This window comes from Thamnophis sirtalis, unplaced genomic scaffold, assembly GCF_051295495.1.
Source record: "Thamnophis sirtalis isolate CommonGarterSnake01/CBP01778 unplaced genomic scaffold, rThaSir2_p1.2 scaffold_2, whole genome shotgun sequence".
In the NCBI taxonomy this organism is placed as follows: Eukaryota; Metazoa; Chordata; class Lepidosauria; order Squamata; family Natricidae; genus Thamnophis; species Thamnophis sirtalis.
The window spans coordinates 66,510,493-66,532,914 of NW_028261382.1; positions in this window are offsets into that span (position 1 = coordinate 66,510,493).

Below are 22,422 nucleotides of genomic sequence, written 5' to 3' on the forward strand. Positions count from 1 at the left end.
ACAGACTATAAAATATATGCAGGCAACCCACATGAATGATTTAATTGCAATTCCCATCAGATAGAACATGAAAAATATATCCTCAAAAACCCGCCCTATAATAACAACAACAAAAAAAAACCATACTCCTACAAACCCACTGAGAAAAATAGTAATTTGCTGCTACCAAGATATTTTGAGATACCATCTGGTACATGCAAAAGAGGTGGAAGGGAAACAAGTAAGTTGGCTAAATAAACCAGGATTTCTCTGGTTCATGGCTGACCCCGGCTTGTTAAGCAAGCAGCAATGTAAACCAAACCTTTTATACAAATGAAACTTGTAAATATTTTCAAGCCTCCAGTCTGGTGGGGCAAATTCTTTCCTGGGCTAAATACACCTACAGCAAAGTTCCTGAAGAGGAGAGCCATGCCAGCCTTGGAGGCAAAATTATCAAGTAGAATATGGTAGCATTTCCCCTTACTAACACAACTGAGCTGGAACATGAAAGCTTATGTATGCTAATCACATTTGAAAGTTGGAAAAAGTGCCAACAGATTCCTGATATCATGCAAAGCAAGAGGTCCTCCAATTGCTGTTTGTAGAGGAAGCTTTAGTGGCCTAGATAGAACTCATCATGTGCAGCTAACAAGAAACCAGTCTCATGGCTGAGTGAATTATGTGAGCTCAGCCTATTGTTGATGTCTTTCCTTCAGTAGATAAATGTCCCCGTGTTTTCATTTCTCTCTAGACAAAATCCCTCCCAGTTTTACCTTGCCTCGGAGCAAAATAACCTGTTCAACAGCTGTCAATGTCACCGAAAAATAAGAATTACGGCACTGCCTACAAATGTTGATCATGTTACAGCGTTCAAACTATGCTTTGAGCTGGTCAAAGGGCTTGCGAAGTGGGAATGCTCATATGTGGGCTTAAAATTGTCAAAATGTTGGTTTTGACCAGGCTGTGGAGGCCCACAGGGGAATTCTGTGGGATTCTGTGGGGGGGGGGGAGACCCCAGCCTCCATTCCATCCTTTGTTACTTTGGGACCCCCTGCCCTAATAGGGAGCCTTCTTAGATAAGTAGGCTGACATTTCATGCTATAGGAAAGCTACTCATTGGAGCACAAATGCATCATAGAATCTTAGGGCTGGAATGAACCTCAGAGATCTTCTAGTCCAACCCTCTGCTCAAGGAAAGAACAATCAACAGTGAAAGCAATCAACCAATGGAACAGAAGTTGCCTTTGGAACTTGTGGGAGCTTCATCACTGGAGGCTTTCAAGAAGAGACTGGACTGCCATCTGTCAAAAATGGGGTAGGGTCTCCTGCTTGGGCAGGGGGGGGTGTTGGACTAGATGACCTACAAGGTCTCTTCCAACTCTGTTAATCTAATCTAATCTAATCTAATCAAGCAGGAGACCTTATTCCATCCCATTTCAAATGGCTGTCTAATCTTTTTTTGAAAACCTGCAGTGATGGAGCACCCACAACTCAAGGAGGCAAGCTTCCTCACTGATTAATTGTTTCCACGTTCAGGAAATTCCTCCTTATCTGCAGATTGGATTCCTTTTAGGTTTGGATCTCTTTTTAATTTTTTTAACATCAACTCTCCCCATCTCTTAAATGAATCTTCCTTGAAGCCAGGAAGTTGGGGGACAGGCTGAGAGTATTTCTGTGACACAGAGATGACTTTCTATGCTTCTTGAGGCACGAGAAGCATTTTTGCTTGCAATTCTGCCTTCCCCTCCTTTTTTTAAATATGAAGCATTTGGGTACATTATTTTTGACTCTTTTTCACACTTTCTCTTAATATATTTGTTTATTTGCTGGCAGACTGTACTGCAAAATTCAGACTCATGCACATTTCAAAGGAGAACTAAATTTCAGGGCCTATATTGATGAGAAATGCCACTTTCCACTGTGTTTTCTGGATGTCCTGATCTATGTATTGCTTTGACGTTGCCTCTGATGGACTTCAGGTATATAAGAATCAAGGTATTTGATGCAGCCCGAAGAGTCTTCCCCTCAATTACCCCAAACTCTTGTTCCATGCAGCGAGTAAAAACAAATTCCAGTCAATCAACAGACCTGTAAGGTAAAATCAACTACCTGAGTACCATTTCTAATAACTTACAACAATTCATTCATTCATCATTCTGCGCATTGTTTATCCACCGCAGGATGAAGGCCTCTTCTGCATATTTCAAACCAATATGGCCCTGAGATTTCTTTTGGCCACTTGCGCCAGCAATACTTGCTGATGTCCTTGATCTTGTTTTAGGTCTCTTTCGTGGACGCTTTTGATCAAGTGGGATCCATTCTATGACCACCTTGGTCCACCTGGTCTCAATTCTTCTTGCTCTGTGACCAGCCCATTTCCATTTCCATTCTTTTACTCTTTTGATGACATTGTATACTTTTGTTAGTTCTCTCATCCATCGACAGGTCTTTCTATCTTGTCTTGTGATGCCGAGCGTATGTATATATGTATATATGTATGCATGCATGCATGCATGCAAGCAAGCAAGCAAGCAAGCAAGCAAGCAAGCAAGCAAGCAAGCAAGAAAGAAAGAAAGAAAGAAAGAAAGAAAGAAAGAAAGAAAGAAAGAAAGAAAGAAAGAAAGAAAGAATATATATATTCTTTCTTTGGTGAATTTATCAAACATAAAGGTAAAGATAAAAGTTTCCTCACACATATGTGCTAGTCATTCCTGACTCTAGGGGGCGGTGCTCATCTCCGTTTCAAAGCCGAAGAGCCAGCACTGTCCGAAGACATCTCTGTGGTCATGTGACCAGCATGACTCAACGCCGAAGGCGCACGGAATGCTGTCACTTTCCCACCAAAGGTGGTCCCTATTTTACTATTGCATTTTTATGTGCTTTCAAACTGCTAGGATGGCAGAAGCTGGGACAAGTAATGGGAGCTCACTCTGTTACGCATAATCTGACTCTTTTTCAGGTTTATTTTTAAGGATGTATTACAATCCTACTTTCACTTAAGGTAGAAACATCCAACAATATGGGGGGGGGGAGCAATACAAAAATGAAACAGCAATCATAAAAGTAATATCAGTTGGGAAGATTCAAACAGCAAATTGCCTAATTTAAGCATTTTTTCTTCTGATAAGAGTGCAACTTTTAATTTCATTTCAGAAGCTACTATACAGTAGGAGTTTTGTGAAAGTTTAGAAAGAGCTGTTTGAGATCCTGCTGCAGATATCAAACTGAGATCAATGTTGTTAAGTTAATATTTGATTATTGTAGTACAGTATTTATTCTGGATTTAAATTGTAAGGGCACTGTTCATGTTTAAATTTTTTTTGGGGGGGGGGTTGTGTTAGATAGATAGATGATAGATGGCATGTTCCTCTCAAAATAAGACTGGGCCTTATATTAATTTTTGCTCCAAAAGGCTCATTAGGGCTTATTGTCCAATTAGGTTTTATTTTGGGGAAAATATGGCACTAAATGCATCCACCTGGTTGACAATCCTAACTATGGCTTAATTTGGGGGTAGGGCTTATATTACGAGCATATTATTCTAGATAGATAGATAGATAGATAGATAGATAGATAGATAGATAGATAGATAGATAGATAGATAGATAGATAGATAGGATCACTAATTCCAGAGAAACTCTCAAGTGTGTTTCAAAGAAAGTAGAAAAAGAGAAGGTCTTTCAAATGGGGAAAATACGTTATATTATGTTTCATAATAATGATCATGCATTGATCTTTGAAGTGCAATCCCAGCCAACCATATGAGGAAGCAGATCCAGGTTCCACCCACTGAGGGATTCCAAGAGTGGATTTCCTTAATTCAAAGCAAGATTTCTCCTCCCAAAGACCAGGTAGCCCTTCTGGACTGAGGAATTCAGGTGTTTTCTTGTCTATCTGACCTGCAAGGTTGCCCTTTCTCCCTTCCGCCCCCAAGTAGGGCATCATGGAGGAGTTTGAAGCAGCTGATGACGAAGTGCCAAACAAATAGGTAAGTTGATTGACAGTCTTTCCCAAGAAATATCAGGAGAGCTGAGATTTTCCAATCACAGCTTTTGATGATTTGAGTCAAGCAGTTGGTGGAAAAATCCTCCTCTCAGTTTCTTGACAACTGACGGTGAGGAGGAAGGTGGTATGAACACAATGAAATCATCCAGGAATTAACTATTTTTAGCCCTTAGTATGAACTCAGAAGTTTCTTCTCTAGGCAGTGAAGTAGTGGTGGGTTTCAAAAATTGTTCGAACCTACTCTGTGGGTGTGGCCTTCTTTGTGGGAGTGGCTTGCCACCCCTGTGACCGGATGGGAGTGGCTTGCCACCCATGTGACTGGATATGAAGATGCCGACGACAGTTGTCAGAACCACCTTAAATTACCTCACACACAGCACTGGCATGCATAAGAATATGATGTAAACTTGTTTTTTAAAAGGCATCTTTGGTTTGCGTTAAAACAACTTCAACACACGCAATGTTCTGATTGCACCACAAACGCAGTAGTCATCCTTACCTTTCACAGAGGCACTGAGTTTTATAAATATGAGCATGATAGTATAGAATAATCATATCCAAGGAAGGAAGTGAGTCTATTTTTTAATCTCATCCATGTAGCTTAATAATTACAGAAGACCTGAAAGCTCATATGATCTAACTTGATCTAAGTGAACTAAAAGGGGGTCAAGTTGTTTTCCAAGGCACCCGAAGGCCAGACAAGGAATAATAGATGGAAACTGACCAAGCAGAGATTCAACCTGGAAATAAGGAGGAATTTCCTGACAGGGAGAACAATCAACCGATAGAACAGAAGTTGCCTTCAAAAGTTGTGGGAGCTTCATCCCTGGAGGCTTTCAAGAAAAGACTAGACTGCCATCTGTCAGGAAAGGTAGAGGGTCTGCTTGGCCAGTGAGTTGGACTACCAACTCTGTTAATCTGTTAAAAAAAAAGAGAGGCTTCATTTGAACAGGAACTTCAACAGTTCCATCACATGTCCGGGAAGGTCCCTTCCAACTCTGTTATTCTGTCTCCTAGTTTCTAGCCTGATGCCTTAACCAGTACATGGAACTGGTCCTGAGAGTTTAGGGGCAACGGGGACATGTTACAGTGGTGGTTGCCAATTTTGTTTACTACCGGTTCAGGCGTCCTTGCACACATGTTCAATGCTTCTGCGCATGCACAGAAGCGTCCTGGCTGGTGGGCGGAGCCTCCCACTGCCGCTACCACCAGTTCACCTGATTCAGGCCAAATCGGGAGCAACCCACCTCTGATATGTTAGCATTTACAATCCAAAGTCATATCTTACAGGACATGACTTTTTTTTTTTTATTCCAGTGTACAAAATAATGATCTGGAATTATCAGAAGACAAGTTTTTGTTGAATATCAGAAACAGGATGGATATCCTCTATCTAAGATGCTATAGTCTAGACTAGAGTTCTGTCGCATGCAGGGGTTTGACTCAGTTGCTCCTTCGAACACTCATTGTCAGCCTCTGTTTTGCTGCTTGCTTTCGGCTGCCATTGAAACGGGGAGGGGGGCATTGTATGTGGGTGGGGAAGTGTCGGCACAGGAATGACTGTAAAAGGGGGTTGGTCTCACCATCTACTGCGCATGCTGCAGATAAAGGATTTGCCGCTCAGACCAACTGTGCGGCATACCAGCCTGATGATGCTTTTTGAAGATGTCTCCCACATGACACCTGTGAGGTGTACTGATTGGACTATGGACTAAGGTTACCAGGGGGAGGGGGTTGGGTTGCATATTGATATCTATGATTACGCGGATTTTTGCCTCAGACCTCGCTTTGCTTAGCTACTATCTACTCATTACCAGTAAAGGTACTCTTAATTCTGCAAAATGGAGTTGAGTGGTTTCTTTCTTGGTTACTGAGTGAAGCAGTGCTGACACTCATTCTATCTTGTTATGGTCTAAACCAGGGGTCTCAAACCTTGGCAACTTTGGCTTGGGGGACTTCAACTCTCTGGAAGTTGAAGTCCTCCAGGCTTAAAGTTGCCAAGGTTGAAGACCCCTGGTCTGAACCAAACAGCCTACCATCCATCTGTTAGCAGAGGAAAATTGGGCCCCCACATCATTCATGCAACACTTTTGTGGCAGGCAGCCAACATGATAATAGGATTTGGTCCTGTTAGAGGACAGGAGCAACCTGCTCTTCATTTGCCCTCAACATCTGGCTGTCAACCAACCGAAAATGTTTTGCTCCCAGACTAACAAAATTAAAATATCCCCCAACATCATTCAGATCTCCTAACTATGAGGTCCATTTGATGTCTCCTACTTTATTTAGTACTAGCCGATAACCTGGCATTGCCCAGGTATTTTTTTATTTATTGAGGAAAAACGTCCGGACCAAACATAATTTCTAATGTTGGATTTTGCCCCTTACCAGAGGGAGCCCGCTTGTGGAGTATTGTGACGCCATTACCATGGCAACACCACTACACTGTACAATAGAAGCCAGTACGGCTGTATGACACAACAGGTTATATCTTAACAAAACAAACGCTCTTAGGAGTGTTAGGGGTGTCTTACCCCCACAGTATTTTTCTCCATAGAATTAGTAATCTGTGTACCAAGTTTGATTGAAATTACTCAAAGTTATGCTGGAACATACATACATACATACATACATACATACATACATACATACATACATACATACATACAGCCTTTTAGATAGATAGATAGATAGATAGATAGATAGATGGATGGATGGATGGATGGATGGATGGATGGATGGATGGATGGATGGATGGAAGGAAGGAAGGAAGGAAGGAAGGAAGGAAGGAAGGAAGGTAGGTAGGTAGGTAGGTATAGCAGGGCTGACTACACAGTCCCCTCTGACTTTGGTCATTTCAGAAGACAAAATCAGGGGCTGCTAATAATACCCACATAATGGGGGTTGTGTTCATTTGAAGGATATGAAGTGTGACAATTCCATACCATCTCTCCCGTCTGCTCAGGAGGCATTTATCAGGTATAGGCAACAATAAAAAAGAAACACTAAGATCCTTGGCTGGACTTCGTGAAAATGCAGAATGCTATCCTTTATACATACATGCATGTATGCATGCATGCATGCATACATACATACATACATACATACATACATACATACAATTTAAAAAAATGTAAAATGTAAAATGTCAGGTGGGAATAGGAGCCGCATGAGTCCCCAAAGAGCTTTCTGCAAGCAAATTGACACCTTCAAGAGCCTTGTTGGAGATTAAGGCAGTACACCGTGGGTCTTATGTTATTGAGTAAAGCCTGGGTCGATTCAAGTATTGTTTATGAAACATACAAATGAGATTGAGACCATACACTAAGCCTACACCTGATAAGCCACTTCAGAGTGTGGATTGCATTATTATGAGCCAGACTTACAACAAAGTCCCCTGAATTGAAGGTCCCAAATACCTGCAGTCAGATATTCTTTGCAGGATGGAACCTCAGTTGTTTGGCCCCATCAAGGTCACAGCCTGCAGACTTTGGGACAGGTCCTCAGCAGCATCACTAGGTCAACCTGGGGGGGAAGATGTACAAAACTCCAGATGGTTAACAGACCTGAGACGTTTCATGCAGATCTCACGTAAAAGAGAAAAATTAGCCCTCGGGGAGTTGAGCAAATAGCACTAGCAATAGGACTTAGAACTTAGACATATATACCACTCACGGTGCTTTACAGCCTTAAGCGGTTTACAGAGTCAGCCTCTTAGCCCCCAACAATCTGTGTCCTCATTTGACCCACCTTGGAAGGATGGAAGCTGAGTCAACCTTGAGCCTGGTGAGATTCAAGCTGCCAAATTGCAGGCAGGCAGCAGGCAGCAGAAGTAGCCTGCAGTACTGCACTCTAACCACTGTGCCACTGTGGCTCAAATGAGGGGGTTGAGGCTCAGTCTTTAAACCCCACCTCAAGTCTGAGCAGATCTGAGAAATGGAGGGCAAGAAGAACCCAGTATAGGGAGTCAGCCTAAACAAGACCTCAAGACAGTTCTTGGCAGCACGATTGATCGATCGATCAATCAATCAGAATAGAGCTGGATAGATACCTTTGAGGTCTTCTAGTCCAACTCTCTGCTGAAGCAGCAGACTCTATACCATTTCAGACAAGTGGCTGCCCAGTTTCTTCTTAAAAATCTCCAGTGATGAAGCACCCACAACTTCTGAAGGCAAACCGTTCCACTGGTTAATTGTCCTCACTTTTAGAAAGTTTCTCTGCAATTCCAGGTTGTTTTTCTCCTTGATTAGTTTCCATCCATTACTTCTTGTCTTGCTTTCTGGTTCTTTGGAAAATAAGTTGACCCCACCCCCCTCTTCTTTGTGGCAACTCCTCAAATACTGGAAGACTGCTATCATGTCCTCCCTAGTCCTTCTTTTCTCTAGATTGGCCACTCTCAAATCCTGCAACCGTTTTTCATATGTTTTAGTCTCCAGGGCTTTGATCATCTTAGTTGCTCTTCTCTGCACTTTTTCCAGTCTCAACATCTTTTTTGTAATGTGGGGACCAAAACTGGATGCAGCATTCCAGGTGGGGCCTTTCTAAGGCTTTATAAAGTGGTACTAATACTTCACGTTAGTTTGATTCCATGCCTCTTTTTATACAACTAACGATTGTATTAGCTTTTTTTGGCCACCGCTACACATTGCTGGCTCATATTTAAGTGATCATCTACTAGCACTCCAAGATTCCATAAAGGTGCAGAAATAATAAAGTTTTACCACTCTTATCACCATGATGTAATCCCAAATAAGGGCTCTTACACATATTCAATTGTTGTCCCCAATTTGGGTGAGCCTGGTGCCGAAGCCAATGATGGACACTAGACACAATGCTGGTTTTCTGATTACTTTTTATTGGAATACTCCAAGGAAAAGGTTTAAAAGCCAAGATCCAAAAACAAAGGATTAAGTAAGCTTTATACATTTTCACTAAAGGAGAAGGCAGGACAAGGCAGGATAATAAGAAATATCATCTAATAAACATTTTAGTCATAATTCTACAATTTGTTTTAGTGGTCTCTAGCTGTCCCTATTCCTAAATCTTGGCTAATGAATGCCCAGAAGTTATCTAATACAGATTTCATTTGCTGCAGGCCATCTCTATTCCTAACTTTTAGCTGAGATCTGCAAGTTGCCTAATTCTTATTACTTTTATCAACTGTCTAACTAGCCATAATTGTTACAAGCGTTACACATGTGTATTTCCTGTTGATAAGCAGTCTTTGTTCTTGCCGGACAGACCCAAAAATTACAGTCTTCCTGATTTACTTTCAAGTTTGTGCCATGACCTTGCTTTAGCAGCCAGTCCATCACAATCACTCTCACTCTTCAACAACTCTTCTGGTCTTCCATTTCCAAATCTCCTCAGACCTCATAGGGTTATGCAGTTCAAGGCCTCCAGACACCCCTCCACCCCAAGCTCTGTCTAAGGCCAGGGCCAAATTTTCCACAGTCCCTTGGGCTGGGCCAATCTAACAGGGCCTATTGCCCTGAGGCAAGGTGATATAACAAAATATGCCTATTCCCCCCCCCCAAAAAAACCCATTTTCTTTTCAAAAAGGAACAACACATCTTTTGCCTGGAAAATGCAGAACTTTCTAAACTAATTTATCATGACTTCTCAATAAAGCAGCTAATTGTAAATTATTTAATAAGCCACAGCTAAATAAATCACAACTTAATCTGATGTCACAGCCACAATATATTTGGAAAGCACCACGTTGGGGAAAAACTGGTATGATGTTATCCTAGTAAAGTCTCTGGGCAGTTAGAGGAAAAAGGGAGCAGCTCCATCATCTTATTATATAATCAACTCTTCAATTTTGTTATGCTTTGTTTTGATTCTGGTACTAATCAAAGATTTCACTGTCAAATGCCTTTGCAAACAATAGTAATTATTGCACTCTAATAAAGTCAGATATGAGACATGATTGCACCCTGATTCTAAAAAAAATGTCAGATGGGAAATACAAGGGCAGGAAAACTGTTAGATTTATTAATGTTGCTTCCAAATTGTTGGCCAAATATTATGAAATCAAGTACTGGACTTAATAAAAAGGAACTAGTCTTCCCCAGCCAACCGTGGCATAAAATCTTGTGCAAAATGTCCAGACAATCTCATCCAGTAAACAGAGGAGATTTTGCAGAAACATTGCAAGATCTCTAATTCAAATGAATCCATTCAAGTTAAGAGTTCAGGGATTCCCAGTATGGATCAAGTAGATATCCTGAGGCTTTTGGGCTTAAGTTTGGTCCTTTTTCTTCCCATCCAGCTGAGCCCGCCTATTCTGAATTCAGCAGAAGTCTGCCTGCTACTTTCTAGGTGAGTGAACAAGCTGTCTTTGTTTGCTGATGTACCTGAGATGAGCTTCTTCTTAGAGAGAGCTTAGTGAATTAGCTGAGCCTTGGATCCCTTCCAGCCTAACACATGTTGCATGTATAATCAGCTCGTGTTACTTTCTATATTTTATTTTGCTCCGTTTTGTAAACAGATTCTGTAATATCTACTAATGATGGTCCCCACCAGGGGCATTTGTAGATGAGTCACTGAGCAGTCTCAGCCTCTCAGCTCTCCCGCTCAACATCTCGTGCAGTGGTCCAGTGCCTAAATAATGGCAGTCTTCCAGCTGTTATTGGTTTGCTGATTCACAGAAGCGGTACTCCTGGTTCCTGCAAGGAGAAAAAAAACACCTATGAATAAATCAACAGAGATGTGCAAGGAATGAATTTCCCAGGGATGCTCTATAGAAGCAGGCTTATTTGGATAGTACGCTTGAGCGTCTTCATCAAAAGAAAACTACTGACCTTGGACCAAAATAAAAAAAAACACAAAAGTTTACAGTTGAGCAAATAATGGAAGAATTTTAAGGAAGAGAAAAGAAGAGTCTATAAAAGAAGCAGCATTTCCTACTTGACTGCAGGTTATTACCTGCACCTATTCTATATAGCAAGGTTGTTGTCACTATCCACTGGGTCAAACCTGACTCCTGGTGACAAAGGGGCAACAGTTTTCTGGGGCAACTGGAAGAGCCTTGCCAGGGCTTGGGGAGAGTGACTGCCCCAAAGACAACCAGGGAGAAGAGCAACTAGGATGATTAAAGGCCTGAAGAATAGAACATATGAAAAACGGTTGTAGGATTTGGGTTTGGCTAGTCTAGAGAAAAGACAGACTGGGGGCGGGGGATGATAGGAATATTCCAGTATTTGACAGGCTGCCACAAAGAGGAGGAAATCAACTTATTTTCCAAAGCACAAGAAAGCAAGACAAGAAACAAAGGATGTAAACTAATAAAGGAGAGAAGCAACCTGGAATTAAGGAGAAACTTCCTAACAGTGGAGACAATTAACCAGTGGAACAGAAGTTGCCATCAGAAGTTGTGCATGCTCCATCACTGGAGGCTTTTAAGAAGAGAATGGACAGCTACTTGTATGAGATGGTATAGGGTCTCCTGCTTGAGCAGGGGGCTGGACTAGAAGACCTCCAAGGTCTCTTTCCAGCTCTATTCTGTTTGATTGACTGAAGACTAGGACTTACAATCTTCCAACATCTAAGGCAATGCCTTTAACCATGATGTAGTGTTTCTCAATTTGGCACCTTTCAGACGTTCAATTCCTAGAATTCAGCACTGGCTGGGGAGTTCTGGGAGTTGAAGTCCACACATCTGAAAGCTGCAAGATTGAGGAACACTGTCTCTCATCCACTGTTTCTCATGTATCTATACCAAAAGGCCACCTCCTCTTTTGATTATCAATTTTACAGTGTTATATCAGATGAACAGAAAAAATTAGTATTCCGACAGGAAACACCGGAATGTAACCTCAGGATTAATGATTGGGAGGGTGGGGAGATTTGTAATATTATGAACAGAATGGCAGGAGACCCCAAAATAAACTGTATTATATGAAAGTCTTCTTCCTTGTCTTTTGTCAAAAAAGATAGGTAATATATATTAACAATCCATGAAAGTTCGTATCTCGTTCCTGTTAGGGATACAAATTCTACTAGACAGTTACATACCCAAAGAACAGAATCCTTCATTATTTGATCAAATCCTTGAGATATAGCTAAGAAGAACATTTCCATCTTTCACTAACATGAAATGAACCAGAGTCATAGTTGTAGACCCAACTGAAGGACTATCTCTAACATGGCCCCATTAGTCAACTCATCAATCTCTTCCTGGGCCAGAGGGGATCCAGGAATGACATTCTTCATTATAAAAGTAAAGGTTCCCCTCGCACATATGTGCTAGTTGTTTCTGACTCTAGGGAGCAGTGCTCATCTCCGTTTCAAAGCCAAAGAACCAATGCTGTGTGAAGATGTTCTCCGTGGTCATGTGGCCAGCATAACCCTATGCCAAAGGGGCATGGAACGCTGTTACCTTTCCATCAAAGGTGGTTCCTATTTTTTCTACTTCCATTTTTTACATGCTTTCGAACTGCTAGGTTGGCAGAAGCTGGGGACAAGTAATGGGAGTTCACTCCGTTACGCGGTGCTAGGGATTCGAACCGCTGAACTGCCAACTTTTCTGATCGACAAGCTCAGCGTCTTAGCCACCACTTCCCCACTTAGCCACCACTTCCCCACTTCATTGTACACACTGACAACCTGGACTGAAACTTACACTCTTCATCTTCACCTTTATTGCTACAGCCACAATCATCATTTCTAGGTAAGATGGCTTTGACTTGTTTTCATGAAGAACTTCAAAGTTCTCAGAAGTAACTCTGAATGTTCTCTACTTCAAAGGGAAGAATGAGCCTGTTGCCTCAGCAAGGAGCTTCCTGACACTTTGCTTGCCTCAACTGACACTTGCAAAACGAATGCTGAGAAAAGTCTCCAGCTATTGCAAATGTCAGTCAAAGATGACCAGGGGAAGGACTACTGATGCTTTGCTTTGTTCCTGGGAGAACGTTGCTTTGTAGATCAGAACAGAACAGAATAACAGAGTTGGGAGCCTGGAGGTCTTCTAGTCAAACCCCCTACCTAGGCAGGAAACCCTGCACCACTTAAGACAAATGGTTATCCAATATCTTCTTAAAAACAGTGTTGGAGCATTCACAACTTCTTGAGGCAAGTTGTTCCATTGGTTAACTGTCAGGAAATTTCTTCTTAGTTCTAAGTTGCTTCTCTCCGTGATCAGATTCCACCCATTGCTTCTTCTCCTGCCTTCAGGTGCTTTGGACAATAGCTTGACTCCCTCTTCTTTGTGGCAACCCCTGAGATATTGGAACACTGCTATCATGTCACCCTAAATCCTTCTTTTCATCAGACTAGACATACCCAGTTCCTGAAACAGTTCTTCATATGCTTTAGCCTCCAGTTCCCTAATCCTCATGGTTGCTCTGTTCTGCACTCTTTCTAGAGTCTCAACATCTTTTTTACATTGTGGCGACCAAAACTGGATGCAGTATTCCAAGACCTTATAAGGTGGTATTAATACTTCACGTGATCTTGAGTCTCTCCCTCTGTTGATGCAGCCTAGAACTGTGTTGGCTTTTTTGGCAGCTGCTGCACCCTGCTGGCTCCTATTTAAATGGTTGTCCACTACGACTCCAAGATCCCTCTCACAGTCACTACTATTGAGTGAGGTACCACATATACGGTACCTGTGCATTTTGTTTTCCCTGCCTAAATGTAGAATCTTACTCCAAGAACTAATTATAATGTTGCAATTATGGATGAAGCATAGTAAATTTTCTCCATGTCTGATTTGGATCCTTAGAGTGTCATCATTTCAAGTTATGAACTCCGGAAGTCAGGAGTCTGATGCTATGTTCAGGTTCAAGAAACCCTTTATTGAATACATCATATCGGCACTTATAAAGGTGAAGCTAGCTCTAAATAGTTCCTGTGCTTGTGGTTGTTGTTAGTTGTGAAGTCGTGTCCGACCCATCATGGACAACGTTCTTCCAGGCCTTCCTGTCCTCTACCATTCTCTGGAGTCCATTTAAGCTCATGCCATCTGCTTTAGTGACTCCATCCAGCCACCTCATTCTCTGTCGTCCCCTTCTTCTTTTGCCCTCAATCGTTCCCAGTATAAGGCTCTTCTCCAGTGAGTCCTTCCTTCTCATTACGTGGCCAAAGTATTTGAGTTTCCTCTTCAGGATCTGGTCTTCTAAAGAGCAGTCAGGGTGGATCTCCTTCAGGATTGACTGGTTGGATCACCTTGCAGTCCAAGGGACATGCAGGAGTCTTCTCCAGCACCAGAGTTCAAAGGCCTCCATTCTTTGGCACTCAGCCTTCCTTATTGTCCAACTTTGCTTAGGGATAGTTAAAAGAATAAGAATTCCCCGCCCCCCTTTTGTCTCTTGGGTCATATGGGCCAATTGGTTCAGCCGTAATTTCCCACTCAGCTCCAACAAGTGCCCGTTGGCATGACCTTGGCTCACACACTGGCTGGTAGATGTTTTGCTAGCAGCTGAGGCACCACAAGTTCCCCTTTCCCTCGTGAATGGCAACTGAGAAACAAAGCAGGAGTAAACATGAGCAAGCATATCTTCAGCTGAAGTTGTTTTGCAGGTTGGTATGAAGCTTAGGGCAAGCATAGGGTGAAAAGGACCTGTCTGCAGCTGCTCGGACAAGCTCTGTGATTCACCCTGAATCGTGAGGGAAGGGCTCCTGATTAATTGAAGCTTCTGCTGCACCAGAAAGAAAAAGATAGGAAATTATCCTTCTGTAATCTTCCTTAAGTTAAGAGCGTAACCAAGAGCAGCAGCAGCAACAGAATGAACATATACAGAGTCTAATTCACTAAACTCAGATGAAATGCTCTGAAGTCTGCTACTGGTTCACTTCACGTCCGCATGCGCCAGCAGTGGGATTCAAATTTCCGAGGTACGGGGGGAAGGTCTTGAGTGGAGTTTATGGACTGAGTTTCAACTTGTCGCGTCTGAGGAAGTGGACAAGGCCATGGGAGCGGTGAGTGCCTCCACTTGTATACTGGACCCGTGCCCCTCCTGGCTGGTTTCGACCAGCAGGGAGGTGACACGTGGCTGGATCCAATTGATAATTAATACCTCTCTCCAGGAGGGATCCTTCCCGCTCCTCCTAAAGGATGCGGTGGTGAGACCTCTCCTGGAGAAACTGTCTTTGGACCCAGCCATCTTGAGCAACTATCGTCCAGTCTCCAACCTTCCCTTTGTAGGGAAGGTTGTTGAGAAAGTGGTGGCCTCTCAACTCCAACCGTCCTTGGATGAAACCGATTATCTGGATCCCTTTCAGTCCGGTTTCAGGCCTGGTTACAGCACGGAAACTGCTTTGGTCGTGGTGATCGATGATCTCTGGCGAGCCAGGGATAGGGGTCAGTCCTCTATCCTGGTGCTCCTTGACCTCTCAGCGGCCTTCGATACCATCGATCATGGTATCCTTCTGCGACGGTTGCGGGAGGTGGGAGCGGGAGGCACCGTTCTTCGGTGGTTCTCCTCCTACCTCTCGGACAGGTCACAGTCGGTGTTGGTTGGGGGGCAGAGGTCGACCCCTAGGCCCCTCAATTATGGGGTGCCACAGGGCTCGGTCCCGTCCCCCCTCTTATTTAACATCTACATGAAGCCGCTGGGTGAGATCATACGGTGGCACGGGATTAACTACCATCAATACGCGGACGATACACAATTGTATCTGTCCACCCCGTGCCAACTCAGTGAAGCGGTAGAAGTGATGTGCCAGTGTCTGGAGGCTGTTAGGGTCTGGATGGGAATGAACAAGCTTGTGCTCAATCCCGACAAGACTGAATGGCTATTGATGTTCCCTCCCAAAGATTGGCAAACTATTCCATTTCTCAGGCTGGGGGGTGAAATTATATGCCCCTCAGAGAGGATTCGCAATTTGGGAGTCCTCCTGGACCCACAGCTGACTTTAGATCACCATTTGTCGGCTGTGACCAGGGGGGTCTTTGCCCAGGTTCGCCTGGTGCACCAATTGCGACCCTACCTGGACCGGGAGGCACTTCAGATAGTCACTCACGCCCTCATCACCTCAAGACTGGATTACTGTAACACGCTCTACATGGGGCTGCCCTTGAAAAGTGTTCGAAGACTTCAGCTAGTCCAGAATGCAGCTGCGCAAGCGATTGTGGGTGCACCCAGGTACACCCACGTTACACCTATCCTCCGCGAGCTGCACTGGCTACCCATTGGTCTCCGGACACGCTTCAAGGTGCTAGTTGTTACTTATAAAGCCCTGCATGGCATCGGACCTGGGTACCTGAGAGACCGCCTCCTGCCAATTACCTCCCAAAGACCGATTCGATCTCACAGGCTTGGCCTTCTCCGGGTTCCATCGGCCAGCCAATGTCGGCTGGCAACCCCCCGGGGGAGAGCCTTCTCTGTTGCTATGTTGGCCCTCTGGAATGAGCTCCCTATGGAGATCCGGACCCTTACTACCCTCCCGGCCTTCCGTAAAGTTACCAAGTCCTGGCTGTTCCGATAGGCTGGGGGCTGTTGAAATACCCAGCCCCGCCTCAATTGTGAATGGTGTGCATTTTTAAATTCTTTGTATTGTCTTATTTATTTCCCTTTCCCTGTTTATTGTGAGCCACCCGGAGTCCTTCGGGAGTGGGCGGCATACAAAACTAATAAAGAACAACAACAAACAACAACAACAAATTATTTTACTGCTGGTTCAGTGGGCATAGCTTGGTGGTCGTGGCTTGGTGGCTGTGGCAGGGGAAGGTTACTGCAAAATCTCCATTCCCTCCCGATCAGCTGGAACGTGGGAGGCAGAGAATAGATGGGGGCAGGGCCAGCCAGAGGTGGTATTTACTGTTTCTCCGAACTATTCCAAATTTCCGCTACTGATGCTCCAGAACTGGTCAGAAACTGCAGAATACTATCTCTGGCATGTGTGCCAAATGCACGCTTCGTGTGCATGCACACCACAGATGGTAAGAATTTCCTTTTCTGAATCTGCAAAGTTAGGTAGGACAGTGAGGGGGGAAACAGCTGTGCTGTGCGATTTAGATCCGCTAGAAAGCAGGATTTCCTTTTTTGGGCAAACCAGTAGTTTAAAAATGCTTTAAAAAGTTCCAATGATCAGCTGTGTGACAATCAGTGATTGTCGGAACTTTAAAAAAAACTTTTTAAAGCATTTTTTACTACCGGTTCGTGTAAACTGGCCCGAACTGGTAGCATTTCACCCCTGACTAAACTCTGATTGGTTTCTCCCACCAACCTTTCTATCGGATTTCTGGAGGGTCTGGTATAGGTGTCTCCCTCAAGTGAAAAGATTCCAGCCAGGCAGTTAAATTATGTCATCAGTTCAGGGATGGGTTCCTGCCAGTTCTAACCTCCTCTATAGAAGAGGTTCCACAAATCTACCATGCCGTTTAGAACTGGTTCCAGCTCACTCCCCCCGCCCGTCTGCACATCATCAAGATGAAGAATGTTGGATCTACAAGAACCCCAAGTGGTGTAACAAATGAATATTTTCATTTTCATAACTACAACTAAGTGGGTTCTTGGATGTAAAATAATTGCACAAAAATTCCAGAAAGCTGAAGTCTTTATTATAGAGCAGCTCTCAGTCACTAAACACGAGGAGACAAAGAAATCGAGAAGTCACACAAAAAAGTGATACTGCACAACTAAGGAAGGCACATGTCCGGGTTCCAAGCAAGACCCCCCCCCCCAACGAAAGAAGACTCCAAGGCTTGAGTTTCCTCAAAGTTCCATTTTATTAGAGATGCATGTCGGCACATCTGGGAAAAGCCGAATTTGAAAGCTTCCAGGTTTTCCTCACCCAAAAGAAAGTCAAAGTCACTTCCCCTGCACCCACAAGTCCATCGCATGGTCCAATCAATTCACTGTCCCAACTGGAGATGGCCCCCAGTCACTCCCATCCAGGTGCAGGGCAAGTGTCCTTGACTCCCAGAGAAAGGAATGTTGTTATGGCTAATCCTCCATCCCCCCTTCCATTTTCCCAGGCACTAAATGTGGCAACCCAGAAGCTCCAAAGAAAAATATGGCTTCCAGGGCTTCCCCTAGATGTTTTGGTCACAGGGCTTAAGTTCCAGCTTTGGTCAAGAAAATCGTCCTCTAGTCCTTGATCTTCTCAGACTCTGCAGCCTATAAGATACTTCTATCTGCTTCTTCTAACATGAATTTCCCCATTTTATAAGCCACGGTGGTGCAGTGGTTAGAGAGCAGTACTGCAGGCTACTTCTGCTGCCTGCTGGCTGCCTGCAATTTGGTAGTTCAAATCTCACCAGTCTCAAAGTTGACTCAGCTTTCCATCCTTCCAAGGTCAGTAAAATGATGACCCAAATTCTTGGGGGCAAGAGGCAGACTCTGTAAAGTGCTTAGAGAAGGCAGTAAAGCACTGTGAAGCTGTAGATAAGTCTAAGGTCTATTGCTATTGCTCTTTCTTTTCACTTTTTCCTTTTCCCTCCCTCCCTTCCTTACATTCGTGATGCAAAGTGATTAGAATGCAGTATTGCAGGCTAATTGTGCTGACTGCCAATAGTTCAATTCTCACTGGTTCAAAGTTGATTCAGCCTTCCCTCCCTCCAAGATGGGTAAAATGAGGACCCTGATTGTTGGGCGCAAGAGGCTGACTCTGTAAACTGCTTAGAGAGGGCTGGAAAGCATTGTAAAGTGGTATATAAGTCTAAGGGCTATTGCTGTTGCTATCTCTCCTTAGGAGGGAACAGGGGCTTTAGAAGGTGGTAGAATACAGCAAGTTGTAGATCCATTGCAGGAGTTATTAACTGACAGGTGATCACTACAAAAGCACAGTACAAAAATTACTACTTCATTTTTTTGCTTTAGGATTTCGTCTCAGTCTGTCCTTCCTTAATATCAAGAAGATATTCAGACATCATCTGACTTAGAATAACTTTATTGTCACTTTGAATGTACATTGATTGGCATACATTAAAATGAAATGTCATTGTATATAGCTCTCACAGGGGCACCACCTCCAATACACACTACATAATAACAAAATAAATAAATAAAACTATGCATATGCACTATATGATACAGAAAAACAACACCATATAGTTTGGATCTATGCATGTACATGGTGAGAAAAATGAATCTTGTGAGTTTGCCAGACGGGTGGCGTAGGCAGCAAAGCTGTTATAGAATCTGGTAGTCCTACTAGAAATACTTCACGACCTCCTCCCAGAGGGGAACAACAGAAACAGACCATGAAGTGGGTGTGTGGGGTCTCTAACAATGTTTCGAGCTCTAAGCACATAGCGCTTATTAGCAGTATCCTGAATAAAGGGAAGTGAGCTTCCTATAATCCTCTCCGCTGTCCTCACCACTCTCTGTAGGGACTTTCTATCAGAGACTCTGCTGCCACCAAACCAAACAGTCTGTTAAAATGCTCTCAATCATGCCTCTGTAAAAAGTGCTGAATGGACATCATGTATGACTATAATGTCTCAGAACTCCAGGGGGATCCTTTTATGGGCAGAATAAGAAGCCTAATCCATTCAAAGTTTTTGTTTTCAATTAATACATTCATTTTGGTTCTGTCAACAATGAAAGGGAATACACACACCAGAGCAACACTTTCCATGGCTTGCCCATTGATTTGTAATGGAAATGTTTAATATCTTTTTATATATGCATAGATTAAAGAAGGCTCACATAGGTTTTTTTTTCTTGATTAAGACTGATGTCAGCCTCTGCTTTGCTTACTTGCTATCGGCTGCCATAGAAAGGGGGAGGGTGGGGGCATGGAATTTGGGATGGGAATAAATGGCACTGGAGGTGATATGGCAAAGGGAGTTTTCTTCTTACCATCTTCTGCACATGCTGGTGGCCGGTGTTTGGACCTGGTCAAGGCCAACCGTCCTGCATACCAAGGTAATGATGTTGTCTGGAGATGCAACCCACATGACACCTTAGGGAGTTGAAGATTGGACACTGGGGTGGGGGTTATTAGAGGGAGGGGGTTGGGTAAAATGAGGACCCAGATTGTTGGGGGCAAGAGGCAGACTCTGTAAAGTGCTTAGAGAGGGCAGTAAAGCACCGTGAAGCTGTATATAAGTCTAAGGGCTATTGCTATTGCTATCTCTCCTTAGGAGGGAACAGGGGCTTTAGAAGGTGGTAGAATACAGCAAGCTGTAGATTGTTTGATATGTATGTGTTCGTGGCTTTCTGGCTCAGATCTTGCTTTACTTTCACAGCTATCTTTTCATAACCAGTAAAAGTACTTTTTAATTCCACAAACAATGGAGTTGGGAGTTTTCTTTCTTGGTTACTGAAGGAGGCATGCCTGACAACTGCATGAAGAAAAAATATATTCAGGAGTGGCCATATTAAAAGATAAATATATAAAATACAGAGTTGAAAGGGACCTTGGAGGTCTTCTAGTCCAACCCCCTGCTTAGGCAGGAAACCTATACCATTTCAGGCAAATGGTTATCCAATCTCTTCTTAAAAACTTCCAGTGTTGAAGCATTCACAACTTCTGGAGGCAAATTGTTCCACTGATTAATTGTCGTCACTGTTAGGAAGTTTCTCCTTAGTTTTAGGTTGCTTCTCTGCTTGATTAGTTTCCATCCATTATTCCTTGTCTGGCCTTTGGGTGCTTTGGAGAATAGCTTGACCCCCTCCTCTCTGTGGCAGCCTCTCAAATATTGGAAGATGCTCTCCTGTCTTTCCTGTTCCTTCTCTTCCCTATACTAGCCATGCCCAGTTCCTGCAACCGTTCTTCATATGTTTTGGCTTCAGTCCCCTCATCATCCTGATTGCTCTTCTCTGCACTCTTTCTAGAGTCAACACCTTTTTTAACATCATAGTGACAAAAACAGGATGCAGTATTCAAAGTGTGGCCTTACCAAGGCCTTATAAAGTGAAAACATGAAAATGTGGAGCATAAAGGATGTGCAAAATATTTGACGCACAAACCATGAAGCAGCTTGTTTGCCAGGTGGTTTATGCCCAGAACAAAGCCAAGATCTTTTGAGCTTTTGGCTCTATGCACAGAATGAAACAGAGGACTGTGGGCCGAGAAAACATTCAGGAGAACATAAATGGCAGCTGAAGAGAAGCAAGGCTGAGAAGACAGCAGGTGAGAGAGGTCAGGCAGGGCCATGAGCAATGGCAGCCACTGAGGGGAAGAATCCTCAAATACCGGAAGACTGCTATAATGTTCCCTCAGTCCTTCTTTTCTCTAGACTAGCCAGACCCGGTTCCTGCAACCATTTCTCAGCTTTGGAAACCATATTAACTATGCCTGTCTCTGAGTTTTTAACTGGAGTGGGGTTTTTCTGGAATGCAGACATTGTTCTTCATGTGTTTTTGTCTCCAGGCCATTTCAGACAAGTGACTGTCTGGTCTCTTCTTAAAAGCTTCCAGTGATGAAGTATCTACAACTTCTGAAGGTAACTTCAGTTCCACTGGTTGATTGTCCTCACTGTTGGGAAGTTTCTACTCAATTCTAAGTTTCTTCTCTCCTTGATTAGTTTCTATCCGTTTCTTGTCTTGCCTTCTGGCGCTTTGGGAAATAAATTGACCCCTTCTTCTTGGAGGGGCAGCCCCCCAAATTCTGGAATACTGCTATCATATCCCCCCTGGTTTTTCTTTCCTCTAAACTGGCCATACCAAATTCCTGCAACCAAATGTTTTTGTCTCCAGGCCTTTAATCATCCTAGTTGCTCTTCTCTGCATTTTTTACAAAGTCTCAACATCCTTTTTGTAATGTGGTGACCAAAACTGGATGCAGGATTCCAGGAATGGTCTTACAAAGGATTTATAAAGTGGTACTAATAGTTTACGTACTTCACTTTATGAGGCATTCAAAGGAAGCCTGGCAGAAGGGAGCCTGTGGTATTCTCGGCTGCCTAATTGGCGAGCATGCCTCATTCTATGCTCAAGGACAACTGGCGGCATTGTTGCCATTCAGGAGTGGAATTGGCACAATTTAACCTCTCTGCCAGAGATGCCTCTGAATGCTCCTCCGTTCTGGTTGGCCTCCCAGATTAGATTTGTAGCCACGCTGGTCCCTTTTTGTCTTAAGGTGAAAAAGAAGAGGCTTTACAATTGTATGAAGCGCAAAGCAAAGTGCGGGAAAAGAAAGTTGCTGCTTCCCCAGCAATTTGATTTGTCAGAAGAATCTTGTCAGAAGAAAGTAAGTGTGTTTGTGTGTGTGTGTGTGTGTGTGTGTGTGTGTTTATATGGGTGAGGGAAAGAAGTGTGGAAGATAACAATTTTGGCAGTTTTGTTTGTTGTATCTGGGAGAACATTGACCGCCTTCAGAGCACTCGGAGCTATGAGTGTTGTGGCCCAACAGTGGTCAGCAGAGCTGGCAGCAGACTCGGACAGTGAGGAGGTTGGGGAAGGCTCTGATGAGGGCTCTGTGTCAGAGGCAGAGATGGGGCCAGAGCCGTATGCCAGTTATCAGCCGCCTTCGGAGTCAGACATCAGTGGGGCAGAAGAACACCTGGAGCCTGTTCCCAGTGTGCACATGCACAGAGTTGCC